The sequence below is a fragment of the Musca domestica genome, unplaced genomic scaffold, assembly GCF_030504385.1.
Source record: "Musca domestica strain aabys unplaced genomic scaffold, Musca_domestica.polishedcontigs.V.1.1 4, whole genome shotgun sequence".
Taxonomy (NCBI): domain Eukaryota; kingdom Metazoa; phylum Arthropoda; class Insecta; order Diptera; family Muscidae; genus Musca; species Musca domestica.
This window is the reverse complement of record NW_026712328.1, coordinates 20054156-20070307: the sequence shown is the minus strand read 5'-3', so window position 1 is coordinate 20070307 and position 16152 is coordinate 20054156. Positions and strand designations below refer to the sequence as shown.

At 31.9% G+C, this 16152-nt stretch overlaps 1 protein-coding gene across 6 annotated transcripts in view; it reads left to right on the top strand.

The window, feature by feature from the left end:
• The window catches only part of LOC101901148 (homeotic protein antennapedia), a 281076-nt gene that overhangs the window by 57185 nt on the left and 207739 nt on the right, over positions 1–16152 (top strand). The gene's annotated exons all lie outside the window — the stretch shown is intronic.

The window sequence follows — 16152 nt, the reverse complement described above, 5'->3', positions numbered from 1 at the left end:
ATTTGCATTTGAAATAATTTAGATAGCTATTATTTTTTTTTTTAGAAAAGTATTTAAAGATGTTTTCTTCCTTATCAAATTGAGTTTTCTAAAGATTTGACTCCCTATCTCATTTCAATTCAAGACAACAATCACCTAACATCCACACATACATATGTCGTGCTTTTTATCTTAACAATATGGATTCACTTATACCACAAAGACTTTGCCTCCCCAATCCCATATAATCAATTCGAAACGTTAAAAGCTGAGCTGCGAACTGATAGGGATTCACCATGTGGTTAAATCTCATAGAAAAAGAATATAGAGAAATATACTCGAAGCATTTGTTTTTGCAAATTCACATATGAAAGATATTTTGACATCAAAAAATTCGAGTAAATCGAAATTTAAAAAAAAAATTAAAAAATTCGAGTAAATCGAAAATTTTTCAAGTTGTCCTCGATCTGGTGGAAGTTCTCTAGCTCCCTCAACACTTAAAAAATTAATGATTGCATATCAGGCATTGTTTTAAAACAATCACCCATTTGACTCGACTCAATTTTCGTAGGAATAAAACGATTCAGGTATTTGTTTCATTTGTATATATATTGCCAATCCGTAGTAGAAGGATGCAGGTAGTCGTATTGACATAACTGCTGGGCTAATGAACCGTCAAACCATTTTTGGAATTAAAATATTTGAATGAAAACCCAGTAAGGAAAGGTCAAACCGGGCGGGGCCGACTATATATGATACCCTACACCACTATTCGTATCTAGTACAGCTAACGTAACAAAAAAGTTATATATTGCGATTTTATGTAAAGTATAGCATACAAACTATGAACCTTATTTGAATGCGTATCACGGTTTTATAGTAGTCAAAATATCCAAATCTGAATCGATTTTGAACAAATTTGACGTAGGCTTTTGTACCTATAGTACCTAATTACATTGCTGTATAGAGTATGATATAACTTCGATAAGAATTATATTAAAAATAATTATTGGAGCAATATACCGGACCAAATGGTAAAATTCGGTTGAATATGCAAAAATCTATTCAATTTGGGCTAATATTACATATATGGTGAGCGATAACCGTAAAAGAAGATATATGTGGGAGCTATATCTAAATTTGAACCGATTCTCATCAATTTCAAAAGGGTTCGTCCTTGGACCAAACAAATATTTGGAAAAGTTCATTTCAATCAGATAATAAATGGGACCTTTTTAAAAACCCCGATGGGTGTCGTATTAGAAAAAATAAAAAAAGTCTTCGTAAACACGAAAGAACAACGCACATAAGTCTTTGGAAATCGCTCTAACGAAATTAAGAGTGTTGGCAAAACTTCACTCAGATGTATCTTTGGTTCGCAGGATTTTTGGTATTGAGAGGTATTAAGTATAACCCCCATATAAGAAGATTTTAGGTGTTTAAAAACAATTTAAAGCCGAAATTTCTGTAATTTATACGTTTGTGATCCCTGTATGTAGAAAAAATACTAGTGAGGACTTTTTATGTATGTACATCATTTGGTATAGTCATCATCTAACAGAAAATTTCTTAAACAAATTCACGTCAACGTATAGCCCCCATATAACTGTACATCCCGATTTTTACGATTTTAGCCACATTTAACAAGCGAACTATTTCAAATTTAGAACTTTCACCTGAAATTTTCAATTTTTGTACTTGCCATCGTAACGGTGCTTTCACCGCAATATTTTTAAATTTGGTACATAGAGTTCGTGATGGGTACTACGTCTCACGACGAAAAATAGGATAAACATATCGAAGGTATTTTCACGATTTTAGCAACATTTTTCAAAGGAACTATTTCAAATTTATAGAGTTTAGAGTTCGTAATAGGTACTTCTTGATAGAAAATTTCTACACTATTCCACGATTTCGTATAGCTCCAATATAATGGTACCTAAATATTTTGGGCATTTTGAAGATTTAGCGAGATTGTTCAACGAAATTATTTTAGTTATTATCTACATAGTTCAACATTTTTGTATAACCATTTTCGGTATATCAAAATTTTTATAATTTACTATTTAAAGAGTTATGCGTATGAATATTATGAAAAAATTTAATTTTGGACTTTGATGTATTAGTTTACACTTTGAAGGTATATACATATGGATATAAATAAACAAATCGATCGACAGACAGCACCTTTCTGGTTAAAACAAAAATTCTATGATAACTTTACTGATCTCTAAGAATAAATGTGCTAAAACCATTTCATTAAAATAAATTCAAACTTCTCCAAATTCTCGCATTGGTGTGGGCTAACCCCACTAGAGACGGGTCATTAAGATCCTTAAAGAGAAACATTTTCAAGAGTTTTGATAAAAGATCCAAAGTTCTCTCCCAATACTTAATATTAAACTTCAACTACAATACATTTTTGTTTAGTACATTTATTGTCATTTTTTAATATTTTCTACTTTAAACCTTGTATTGAGGAATCTACACCATTCCCTTCCCATGTACGTGCTAGTCAATTTTATAAAAATTCACAAAATTCTTATCATTTTCAAAAGCAAGAAAAAGAAACAGACAATTGGAATTCCTTTCCGTTTGTTCATTTCCCCTGGCTAAATATACTTGTGAAGGTCCTGCTGTTCTCCATGACTATCACATTCATACAGTCTTATTCCTCTTTGTGTTTTCTGCTGTACTTGCAGTTGCCTGGCTTTTTGGTCGATATCAATTTTGAGCAGCAAACATTTCAGTTAAGTCTGCCCTACAATCTTGATATCTAGTCGGCCTAACAGTAATGCCGTCAGAATTGTAGATTCCTCCTGGCCCTTTCTTTCGCTTTTAGACATCAACTTCTTTTGTTGTTGATTACCTCTCTCCCCCACATAACGTTCACACACACATACATGCGTACATTCATATAGCTGTTGCCAATTTTAGTTTTAGACCTAAATTCATTCATGCGTTACACAGGCGGTTTGATAAACATTTGGCGATAAGAAATGCCGTAAGTTCATCATCACAACAACTGTGTGATGTGAACATGGTATCAAAGTATTACTCCCCTCTTCTTCTTCTTACGCTTCTCTGTAACCATATAAATAACGTAAATACCCCAAAAGCCTTGGGCATTAACAAAAGAAGAAAGGGAAGTTTATAAATGAATGATGTAAATAAAAAAAGGAAAGAGGAATTATATACCAACAAACAAAAAAATATAAACAAACAATTTGTGAAATATTTCAAATTAACTCGGCAAGGGAGAAAGGCAGCAACAACAACAGCAGCAAAATTAAAGAAATTATACAAAATTCCAAAAAAAAAAAAAAAAAAGAAACAAAAATAAATAAATACGTAAAACCCAAATATTTATATACCACCTAACATGCCAACCAGTCAGCAATCCAGCCCCATATAGCCAACATTCTTTATGTATTCGTATATTCCATAGACCTAACTGTAAAATTAAGGTCACTGGGTGTGATAATTTCCTTTGTTTTGCTTCTTTTATGTCCATTTTGGTTTAACTTTCCTGTCTGTCTGTTGGAGAGCATGGCATGAAGATACCACAGCAAAATAAAACCCTTAAAACTTTCATTTCCCTACCTCTGGACTTCTCACATTTAGTTTTTTCTTTTTTTTGTTAAAAAATAAACAAAAGTTTGTAGTCTCTGAAAAAACCGTTTTTATACGCACAAACACACATGCAAACAAAAAGTTTTGAATTAAATCATTTTTGCCAGCGTGTGCGTGCCTGGATGTGTTAGAAAAAAGGACTCCATGCTACCAGAGTAAAATGAAATACCATAATGTCCATATAAACCACCATCGTCCAAATTCTACCAATTGTTTGGTTTTTTTGCTGTCTTTCGGGGGAAAAAACAACAAACAATACAACAAAAAAGTATTGCCGTTGAATTTTTTCATTACCGCCTGCTGGTTTGTCCGCTTTATTTTTTACATTACCACACCATTTATCATTTTCTATATAAAAACATCAGTTCTTATTTACATTTTTTGCATTTTATTTATAAGTATAATAATTGAGGGGGTAAAGGGTAAAACTACATGGGAATGATAGGAGTTTGAAAAAAAAGATGGACAACACTTTTTGAAAGTACTTTTTTTGGATAAATTATTTTAAGCTTAAATAAAAACTCGACTGTAATCTTTATTTTTTAGGTAGCATGGTTATATCTTTGCAACCGACGCTCGCAGAGATTATAGAAGAGGAATATAGCTTGAAAGTAATGAAATCGAAGATAAAATAAATCAGTGTAAATAGTATCAGATAATATCAGTGTAGTGTAACGTGAACTGTAAGGTCACATTGCCCTAACACATAATGATTTTAGTTTCTTGGTTTTCCAGTGAAATTGTCTAAACTGGGTAAGAATTTTTAGAATAGAGCTTCTATTGGTTTAATTGAATTTGCAAGTAAAAAATTCAAGGGGGTTATAGTGGGATGGTTGGCGAATACTCCCGTTTAAAAAAAAATGTTCCAAATGGGGTAATAGTTTACTCTAAGAGTGAAATCGATAGGAAATAGCTTTTACTTATTTGAGTTTGTAGTAGCAAATAATGACCGGTGCATTTGGTGTACAAAAACAACAAAGGCAGAAGTCATTTGCTTAGCTTTTCGTTAACGTCTTTGTTGTGGTTTCTTTTGCAGCTGTGGGATAATAAAATGTTCATTCATACAAATAAAACAATGGTGTGACAAAAATTAAAATGGTACTAAACAATAGTAGAATGTGTTCGTTTTCGAATAGAAGTATATATAAGCAGACTTGTTCTTAGTCTAGTGATCTAGAGAAAGTAAACATACTCGTCTTCTTTTTTTACTCCCAGATATACTCCTGCTTGACTTTGAGTAGTGAATCTCGCTCGGCTTTATAGTGACTAAAATTTGACTGTGTTTGACGTTGAACTCTATTTCACATAAATAAGTATCTACAATTTTGCATTTCGGATCAACTTTTATTGGAAAGTTGATCTTAGGCCCTCTAAGTTAAGTATGACTAACCTCCAGAAATTCACATTCCTCACCTTCTCATCATTTGATTGAACAAACTAAAGTATATTGGCTAATGTAATGACAAAAAGTAAAATCGGTAATGAATACAAGCGAACATTTTATATCTTCGACATGGTTGGCTTCGAAATATATAACAAATTTGGATTCAAATGCGGTATACCAGAAGTTTTAGAAATACATAATATTCTTTGAATTTTGCTTGAACCTTCAAACACCAAAGTCTTTGTGCTATCATTACATTGGAGATATTTTAACTAATTTTATTTAACTAACTCATTTTAATTCTATTTAACTATTTTATTTTAAGTAATATTGACCATTTTTTGCGATATTGTTTTGCCTATCAGAATCAACCTACAGCCAATTTCTCTGCAGAATGCAGTTTAACCTTAAAAACCCCAAAAGTGACAGGATCAGTTATGTAAGGCTTATGTAGAAACATGGACTCGATTATTTTATTTTTTTTTTTGTAAGGCGAATTTTTAGTTTATTAGAACCCTAGATGCCCGATTACAAATACTCATTTTGGGGATACACCAAATTATGGTCCTAAATAAAAAAAGTGTGTAGGAATATAAATTGACATGAACGCTTTGAAATACTTAAAATCTAGATGAGGCCGTCACAAAATAGTGGGCATAACTTGAAATTGTATTAAGGGCCCGGAATGTTAATTGCAACTGATTCTGCAGTTGCAAACAAATTTGAAATTAGTCAAATTTTGTGGCCAATTTCTTGATGTCAACAGACAGAAAATGTAATGCAAACGAATGCACAAAAATAACTCTTGCTAGCAATTTTAGACAGTTATCAAATATTGTAGTTTGAGAAGTGTATTGAAATTGTATGTAGAAACTGTAGACCCGTGGTCTTCACTGAGTCTGTCGCCTGTGTTTTTCCAATTTGGTTAGAATCTTATTACTTAAATTGTTTCTATAAACATTTGTTTTAGCTTTTATTTTACCCATTTCGATAGATACGGAAGACTTAGGCAGGGGACCATCGAATTAAATTAACACCAAATATAACTAAGTAATTTTCTTAATTTAAAATTAGGTTGTCCAAAGTAATAAAGCCACCCATATGAAAAACCTCCACATTCATACAAACCTATCTATATTCATATATTTCATTAAACTAAAAACTGCGTGTCACAAACACATTTGATAGACGCCTTAATTATGGCATGTTGGTTTATAACTTATTTAGTAGGAAACCTGGGTAGATATTCAAGAAAATATTCATAATGTCAAACTTGGCAGGGATCTCCTTCTATTGTATAACAAACACGGTCATAGTTGGTCGCATTTCCTTAAGGAAATTTTAATTTTTTTCCACAATGAAATCCTTTAGCGCCCTTGGCGTGATTTATTAATTATTAAGTGTAACACGAGGCCCCGTTTTTCAGTTACTCATTTAGCAAAAACTTGAAAAGAAATTTAACCCAAAATACCTTACACTTTTTCTGTATTCATTATTACCCAGAGAGAAGGCAGACCTTATTTCTAAATCATTTGAACTTGGCCTCTTTAAGCTACTGGCACATTCCTTAGAGGAGTGTTTAACAAGAATTTCTTTACAATTCCTTATTTTGAACCCTTTTTCCTTCATTTTGGCAGACATTAAAAGCGAACATGTTATTAAATCCCTGCCAACATGACATTAATTTATGATTTAAAGTTTTCGAAAACAACTTGTCTTGGTCACTTCATTATACACTGTTCGTACTTTCACCCTTCCAGTCCCTTGGCCATCCATGGTTTGGTTGAAGGCATGCTTCTTGCATTATTATTAATATCAAAGGGAAATTTACATTTAGTCACCATTTTTCTTGTCGCTACTCTTTCTGTGGTCAAGTGATTTAGAGGTTGGCCATTTTTTGGCCACGGCAATACATATACAAACATTTGATACATAAGTGTCTATAGATATATGCACTGATATTTACTAACATTTGACACTTCACATACAGCCATAAGGTAAAAAATACAGCAATTTAAAAAAAAGTTTACAAAACTCCCAAAAAAAAAAAAAAAGCAAATCAGTTTTTTGGTTGATGTCTTCTTGCAAAATCACGTGAAAAATTGCCTAAATTGTTAACAGAAAGGAGGAGGAGGAGGTAAGTCAACAGCCACAGCGACATCAGTTGAAACTTTTCCCCTTTTTTGCATATGAAAATAAATTGTTATGAAAATTATACATGATAACAGCAATTTACTGTGATCATAAACAATACTCGAACTGAACTAAAATAAAAATAAAGAGAGAGAAGAAAAAAAAAACAAATTGAGGTAAAAAATAAACAAACAAACAAATGGCATAAGAAACTTTCATAAAACTAAAGCAAATAAATAAATAATAATTTCACATAGAAACAATCATCAGTGTCATATGTGCATGTGTGTGTACAATGTCTACAGGTAACAGTTTGATAATACGAAAGGAATAATGTTTCGGTATTCGTTAGAAAATATCTTTGAGTATCATCATCCTTTATATATTTTTGAATCATATAATTAGCAATTGAAAACAGGATAATTTTATTTCGAAACCAGTATTAAAATGTAATTGGTATAATATTTCTAAAATTGTTCATAGGAGGCCAAGTGATTTTCTCTCAGCAAAAATTATAGCTGGTATAGTTTAAGCCTTTAATAAAAATTCTGAAAAACCTTGGAAAAGCCTATAATAAAAATTCTGGAATACCTTGCAACAGGAAAACCTTGCAACATTTTAAAACATGTATTTTTGTAGCAGTTTGGCAATGAATGTCTTTCTAATTTTTTAAGGGACGATCCTGCTAAGTCCTGCAAAGGATCTCATCGAGAACTTGTTTTAAAAGTTATAAGAACAAGCGAACTCATTTTTACACCCTCAATTAGTTTGTACTATTGGGTTGTGCACAAATTTGATACATACAAAATGGCTTAAATCGGAAATGCCGAAATTAGCAATATTAGGTCACTGCTTGGTACCTCTTCGAAAATGGTGAAATTTGTCAATAATTCAATAAAATATGCGAAATGATTTTCCCAACATTCTCCCAACTTTGCACAACCCAATATTTCTTCTATATTACATAGGTATACTTGTTCCAAACTAATGTTGCTCTACTAGTATCATCTGCAATAATGGACAATGTCAGACGCCTCTTTCTGCGAACCCCAAAACTATGCAAAAATTCATAAAACGCTAATATCCACTGCTTGGTACCATCTCAAATGATTAGAATCAAATGTATCAGTTAATACTGAGCGTACATGTAAATCCTGGTACTAAACATAGGTCAGATACGAAAATTGACATAATTAAAGCCTCACCCACTAATGATCAAATAATCCTAAATGTCTATTTCTGACGATTCAAACATCGACGACAGAGAGCAGTCTACGTCCCCTTGGAAATGGTAAAGTTTTGTTTATTTTCGAAAATTTTACTTGAAAATTCTGTAAATCTCGAAGATTATTTTCAAATAAATTAATTTTAATTTGGCGTTTCAGATTCTCAGAGGATATAAAATATTCTGACAGATAATTTTTTATACCCTCCATCATTATATTGAGGGTATATTAGCTTTGTCATTCCGCTTGTAACTCTTCGAAATGTTCATAATAGACCCTACAAAGTATATATATTCTGGATCAGTGTAAAATTCTAAGACAATCTAGTGATGTCCATCCGTCTGTTGTAATCTTTCGATTTCGATTAAGTTCGTAAATATGTGAGTCCACGTTGTCGTATAGCCCTATATAACGGTACCTCTCAATATTTGGTATTTTCGTGATTTTAATTACATTTTTTACCGGAATAATTTCAAATTTCATATCTAAAATTCGTAATATGTACTACAGTCTATGATAAAAGTTTTTGTATGCAAGCCCACGTCTTTGTGTAGCTCCCATATAAGGGTTCCTCCCGATAGTTGGCATTTTGATTATTTCAGTAAAATTATTCACCGGAATCGTTTCAAATTTAGTATTTGAAGTTCGTAATGGACAATACAGCATGACATGATTTCAAAAACATTATTCACCGGAATCGTTTCAAATTTCTTATTGAACGATCTTAATGGGTACTACAAGCTATTGCAAAAAATTTTGTATGCAGGTCCATGTCTTTGTATAGCCCCCATAAAACGGTTTTCATTTAAGTGATAGCTTTCGGATTTTTTTTTTATTTTTTTTCAAGTTCCTTCCAAATGGTTCCCGGCCGAACTTAGCTGCTTTTTTACTTGTTTTTTTTTTTTTTTGTATTCGTTCACTATTTCTTACAGTTTCGCTACCTCTTGATAGTCCCAATTCCCTCAAGAATTGACTCAAATTTGGCTATATATAGTGGTTCCGACCGATTTTTGGTATTTTGAAAATGCTTGCCACATTTCGTAAATGTAAATTGTTATTGTACAGTATACATACGTAGAGCACATGCGGTCAAAAAATACTCAACGGATTTCCAGGAGTTAAAAAGGCCCCTATAAAACACTATACATTATTTATTAGTATTTCAAAGATTTTAGCGACATTTTCAGCTGAACGGTCTACAATTTGGTAATTTGGGTTCGTAACAAAATAGAAGAATTTCTTTCAAAATATTTTATATTTTTTACAGATGTATTTAACTTGGTTTTAAATCCAGTCGATCTGTCTAAAATTCAAGTTGTTCCATTGAAACTTCGAAAGGATGGATTTTCCCCTTAATTACGAAATGTAAATCCACATTTGATTATTAAAGGTCAAATTATATTTTTTTTATCAAAAGTCAAATTCGCGAAGAATGAGTTTCACCTATACGAAATTCCAAAGGACGTATAGAAGAAACTTAAAGTGGCCGAAGTAGATGAAAAATTGTCTTACACTACAAGTAAAGTTGGTTTTGACGTTGTCAGGTTTTTTGTTTTTTCATAATAATAACTATATGTTTGTCCATTTCAAAAATTGTGTGTTGCGTTTTCGTTTTTTTGCTTCAGTTTCATATATGGCATTTGGGCACACTATGTTTAACTCCTTCCACACATTAGAGGCTCGGAGCACACCCCTTATATTGACATATATTTACATATATCTACGAATATATGAATGGAGTATGGTGGAACCATCGTCATAACTATGATTGTATGTATGTATGTAGATTATATGCAAATTGTTGTTGTCGATTTTTGCAAAGAATGACGACGACAACAAAAAAGTGTGAATTTATGTGGGAAATATTATTTGTTCTTGTTTGAGCATTTGGTAAAAATGATTTAGATTTTTATGGAAATTTTCATATAGACAAGGAGTAGTGGTAGAGGTTGAATGTTCAACTACGAAAAAAATATATGGAAATATGGAATGACATGTGGCGGCGTTAAAACTGGCGCAATGTGTAAGCTCACAGTAGGTGTAATTGTTGGTGCTTTGGAAGGTTAAGTTTGTTTGTTGGAGTGTTGGTTGGGGGTGGTGACGGCGTGTGTGTTTTGACACATATTCTGAAACGAAGATAAGATATTATTGGCGTATTTAAATGTTCCACTTGCAATTAGTTTATTTACTTCAGTTATTATAAACAATTAGTTTGTGTTGTTTATTTAGTATGGCGTTTATTCTGGGAATTTAGAAAGTTTTAGTTTTTATTGTTTTAGAGATAAATAGAGTGATTGGCTATGTTTTTGGAATGAATTCTGATTTTTTATGTGAAAAAATGAAAAAAAAAATTAGAAACAATTTATTTGTTGATTATACAAACAACAAAATGCAGCAAAGGTTTGAGTATATATGTTGTTTTAGTATATATCGCATTGGATCAAGAACATTTTTAAAAACCCAAAAACCATTTGGAAGGAACTAGAAAATTTTTACCAAATTCCGAAAAATACTTTTTAAATGACGAGCTTTATACGGGGGCTGTACGAAGACGCAGACCTGCATAAGTAAGTATCCACTTAGATCCTCAAATTCGAAATAATTTCGGTGAATAATGTCTTTAAAAGCATCAAAATACCGAATAAATGGAGGTATTGTTATATGTGGGCTACACGAAAAAGTGGACCGACATAACCTATTTACGAACTTAAGCTGCCTACTGGCAAAACACACATTTGTGCAAAATTTTAGCCTTCTATCTCAATTCGTTAGAAAGATAGCGTGATTACAACAGACATACAGGCGGACAACGCTAAATCGTCTTTCAATTTTACGCTGATCAAGAATATAAATACTTTGGAAGGTCTATCTTGAATATTTCGAGAAGTTACTAACGGAATGATAAAGATAATATACCATCCATGGAAAGGTGGAGGGTATAAAAATAATAGATATATTATGGTAATTGATTAACATACATCCAATTCATAGAAAATATTGGCAACTTTTCATAAGCTTCTTTTAACAAATTTCAACATTAAATACCGTTGAATACCACTCCATGCTTGTCCTTCCGTTCTGTAAACCATCCATACCTTATACCCAGTAGGCATAATTAAATTGTTTTATTACATACTGAATGTTGTTAACAACACCATATAATGTAGTTGAACATTAACTTTTTGGTGATTCTTCTTTTTTTCTGTTATAGGGATGGCGAGATTTTTTTTGTTGTTATACACGCAATAAACACTCAATTAACAAAAACAAAAATTAATTTTTCATAAATTTTCACTTTGTGTATTAACCGCCGATTGCATTTGCCATTAATATGCAGATACCGTCAGACATGCTGATAATAATTTAATAGCTTGCAAAGGAAAAAAAAAACAAACAAAAAAATATAAAAGGAAAATATGCAAATATTTGTGACAAAGCAAAGCTTGAAAAATATGGTAATGGAACAATGATGGTATAAAAATTGCTATAGCGACACCTAAAATTACACATATCTGTAAATTATTCCCTACATGGAAGGGAAAATTTTTCAAAAATATGAAAGCATTGCTATATTTTTAATGTGCAATTAACTTAATTGAAATTACTGCAGCTAAGTTAGGCCGGGCCGAACCTTTAATTCTCTCCACCATTTGGAAAGAACTTGAAAAATTCAAAAAAAAAAAAATAAATAAAACTGATATATGGAGACTATATGAAGACGTGGACCTTGTCATACGCTGTAGTATCCATTACGAACTTCAAGTACCAAGTTCTAAGCAATTCCGGTGCATAATGTCGCTAAAATCATCAAAATGCTGAATATCGGGAGGTACCGTTATATGGGGAGTTTACGAAAACGTGGACCTGCGCAGACAATTTTCTGACATAGGCTGTAGTATTCATTACAAACTTCAAATGCCAAATTTGAAACAATTCCGGAGAATAATGTCGCTAAAATGCATCAAAGTACCGAATATCGGGAGGTACCGTTATATGGGACTATATGGAGACGAGGACCTGCACAGACAATTTTCTGTCATAGGCTGCAGTATACGTTACTAACTTCAAATACCAAATTTTAAACAATTCCGGTGAATAATGTCGCTAAAATTATCAAAGTACCCAATATCGAGAGGTACCGTTATATGAGGGATATACGAAGACGTGGACCTGCACAGACAATTTCCTGTCATAGGCTGTAGTACCCATTACGAATTTTAAATATCAAATTTTAAACCTTTCCGGTGAATAATGTCGCTAAAAAAATCAAAGTACCGAATATCGGGAGGTACCGTTATATGGGGGCTATATGGGACGTGGAACTGCGCAGACAATTTTCTGTCATAGGCTGCAGTATACGTTACTAACTTCAAATACAAAATTTTAAACAATTCCGGTGAATAATGTCGCTAAAATTATCAAAATACCGAATATCGGGAGTTATCGTTATATGAGGGATATACGAAGACGTGGACCTACACAGACAATTTCCTGTCATAGGCTGTAGTACCCATTACGAATTTCAAATATCAAATTGTAAACCTTTCCGGTTAATAATGTCGCTTAAATCTCCAAAATACCGAAAAAAGGGAGGTACCATTTATTAATTATTTATATTATTATTAATTTTTTAGATGGACAGCAGATTACTAATATGGAAAAATATCAAACTTAACGTTCTTAAATGAATATTATTTTCTGAAAAAAACAGTACCACTCGGCTTACATCAAGTTTGCTTTATTTATACTAGGCTGGTCCATTTTCCGAGAACTTTCCGTCATAACAATCGGTTTAAAAGTAACGGCCATATTTACATTTGGAGAATTTATTAACAATATTCAATACAAATTTTATTTTTTTACTCCATATTTTTTAAATTTTTGGACTTCAATATGTAGTTTTTCAGAAAACCATAAATAGGATTATTTAAATTTTTAAATACATTTTAAACGCATACATAATTATTTATTTCTTATTTACCTTATTTATTTCAATCATAAGTTCCCAACTCAATACAGAATTTATTCAATCATTTACTTAAATAGCGAAAAATTTTAAATTTCCACAAAAAATCGTTATCATTAACTTATCTCAACACTGAATATTATTATTTTCTGCAACGATTGTTACTGCACCTACCTCCTCCACCCACCTCATTCATTTGTCGGGCTTTACTGTCTGTCTATCCGCATGTCAATTTATGCATGAATTTTACTTTTTAACAAAGTGTAATTTTTGTAGTTCACACATTTTACATTATTCTCGTGTGTTGTTGGTCAACTCTGCCATACATACACACATACATTTCTCCAACCCTTTTCTCATTGAATATTTATGCAGTTGCATTTCACAAATGCAAAAAAGAAAAACTGAATCAACGACAGCATAAATTTTACTACAGATTCATTCATACACACGGGTATGCACAAACATTTCTGAAAAGTATATACATACATACAAATATTTTTGTGTATATTTCATATATATGAATGTCATCGGCTGTATGTATGTATAATGGTAGGAAAATGCTAATGTATGCAAAAAGATTCATTTCATGCAACAACGGCCGGTACTCTGTGGGCTAACTAACCAAATGGAGGATATTGAGTGCAACAGCAACTGAGATATGCAGATTGTAAATGAAGGGTCGGAGTGATAAAGGCCTCATAGATCATAACAAACCTGTATATAGGAAAAGATAATCACTTAAGGAAATCATCTACAAAGTTTTATTTTTTATCGGTCAATAGGAATTTTTTATGTTATATTAAAAATAAAAAAAAATATATTTTTTTAATATACTTTTAACATAGTATATGTATTTTTTAATATTTCATAAAAAATTCCCATTGACTCATAAAAAAAATAAAACTTGCCTGGAAACATATGGATTTTAATCATCTCTGGGAACGTGTTCCAAAATATTTGAGCTGAGAGCCCGACTTTTCAAATTAAATTTTTTAACTGAAAATCTACAGTAGCACCAAATATAATTAAAACCAGCATTAGTAATACCAAAAGTGATAATTCTTTCATTGAAGCGTTTCTACGTACTTAGTGTTCAAGATAGCAACATTTGCATTGGATGGAAATTGAGGATTATAGGAGGAGGATCGTTTTATAGGTGCTATACTAAAATGTCAACGTTATTTCGGCAATGCTCCAAAAAAAGTGAATTTTTTCGTCTCATTAAGCCGAAATTTTCAAACTTTGCCTAAAATTGGCATATACCTTCATAGTATATATTTTTATTTATTATCTATAAATAGGTTGAAATACATTATTACTTAAATTGTAGAATGTTCTTTCGATACTGTTATATGTGGAAAAATCCGAACGATCTGCTAAAGTAAAAACAACATGCATTTTCTAAAGGAAGATTAGTGGATCATAGATTCTATGGCTGAATCCCATCTTTAGGGACTGAAGAAGTCACAGGATCGGGAACAAATATATAATCTGAGAGCGACAATGCGTAACCATAAATGGAAAAGTTGGTAAGGAACCGCCACTGTAAGAGTGTTGTTCTGAGAGCCTTTTTCAAATATATATAATGGTGGATTATATTTGATAATATTTGAAAAGTACTGTTATTCAAATAAAAAATAAAGATATACCCCGTGAACTAGGAAACTAAGAAATCAGTAAAATAAATAGAAAGCTAATCTTAGATAGAAAGCTTGGAGAGGAAACTTGTAGAGAGCAGACTACATTAACAGATGTTGGAGGACAATATACACAAAATGGGCTATTTATTCTGACTACTTAAGAGCGTACGCTTCTGTGGTCTTTGGTACAGATATGGATAAAAAGATAAAAATAATAATCACCCTTTAAAATTTAAAATATTTTAGAAACCTAAATTTTGTTCAATTCGTGGTTGTTAATACAAAGGCCCTCTTGAAGGCATTTCACTAGCCAGTCCTTTGGTCACTATTTGCTTGTGCTAGCTTATTTTACTATGCAGCCATAATTTTCCAATTAAGCGAAAATGAGCGATTTATTTGCCATGAAATCAGTGAGAATCACCGATAAAATCTCTTCAGTGTTTTTTATTTCAATTTCTCTTGCCCTTGTCGACCCTCTTGTTTTATAATACCATGCCAACCAACACACGTCTCATATGTGAAAGAATGGCGAGTGAGAAGAGAGAGACAAAGAGCAGTGCTTTATGTTTTATTGTAGAATTGAAATGAAATATATTACAGAAAATTCTGTTCATATTTATGTACTGTTGTTTGTATTGCAATTTATATTTTCATTTCTTCATTGCGAAAAACAGAAAAAAGACAAATACAGTGGCAGAATAATTGTTATTTTTTTCTTATAATTTTCGAATGCGCACGCGTATATAAAGTAGGGGGAGTTGGGGACCATTTGTCTGACGAGTATTTTGGTAGATGATATGATTCCCATGAAAAATTAAGAAAGGCAACATTGAAAATTGAGATGCATTTTGCAAATAACTGGCATTGGGGATTACCTCCCAGTGGGGATAATGTGGAGTCACCACTGGGAGGTAATTGCACGCTCTTTGATTTTATTGTTATTATTGATTGAATCTTGGTCGGAATCAACTTGATGATGTGATTTTATTTATTGCGTTATCAATAGTTTTTTTTAAATGTCCTGTTTTTTATGAAATAAAACTTTTTATACCTCCCACCATTGGGTAAAGAAAATATTTATGTATAGAAATATCTGAATTTCCACTTCAAACTAAAAATACCATAAGACCGTTTGGATAACGCTGTTAAACTGTTTAAAACAATAAAGTGGTTGAGGTCGTTGTATAG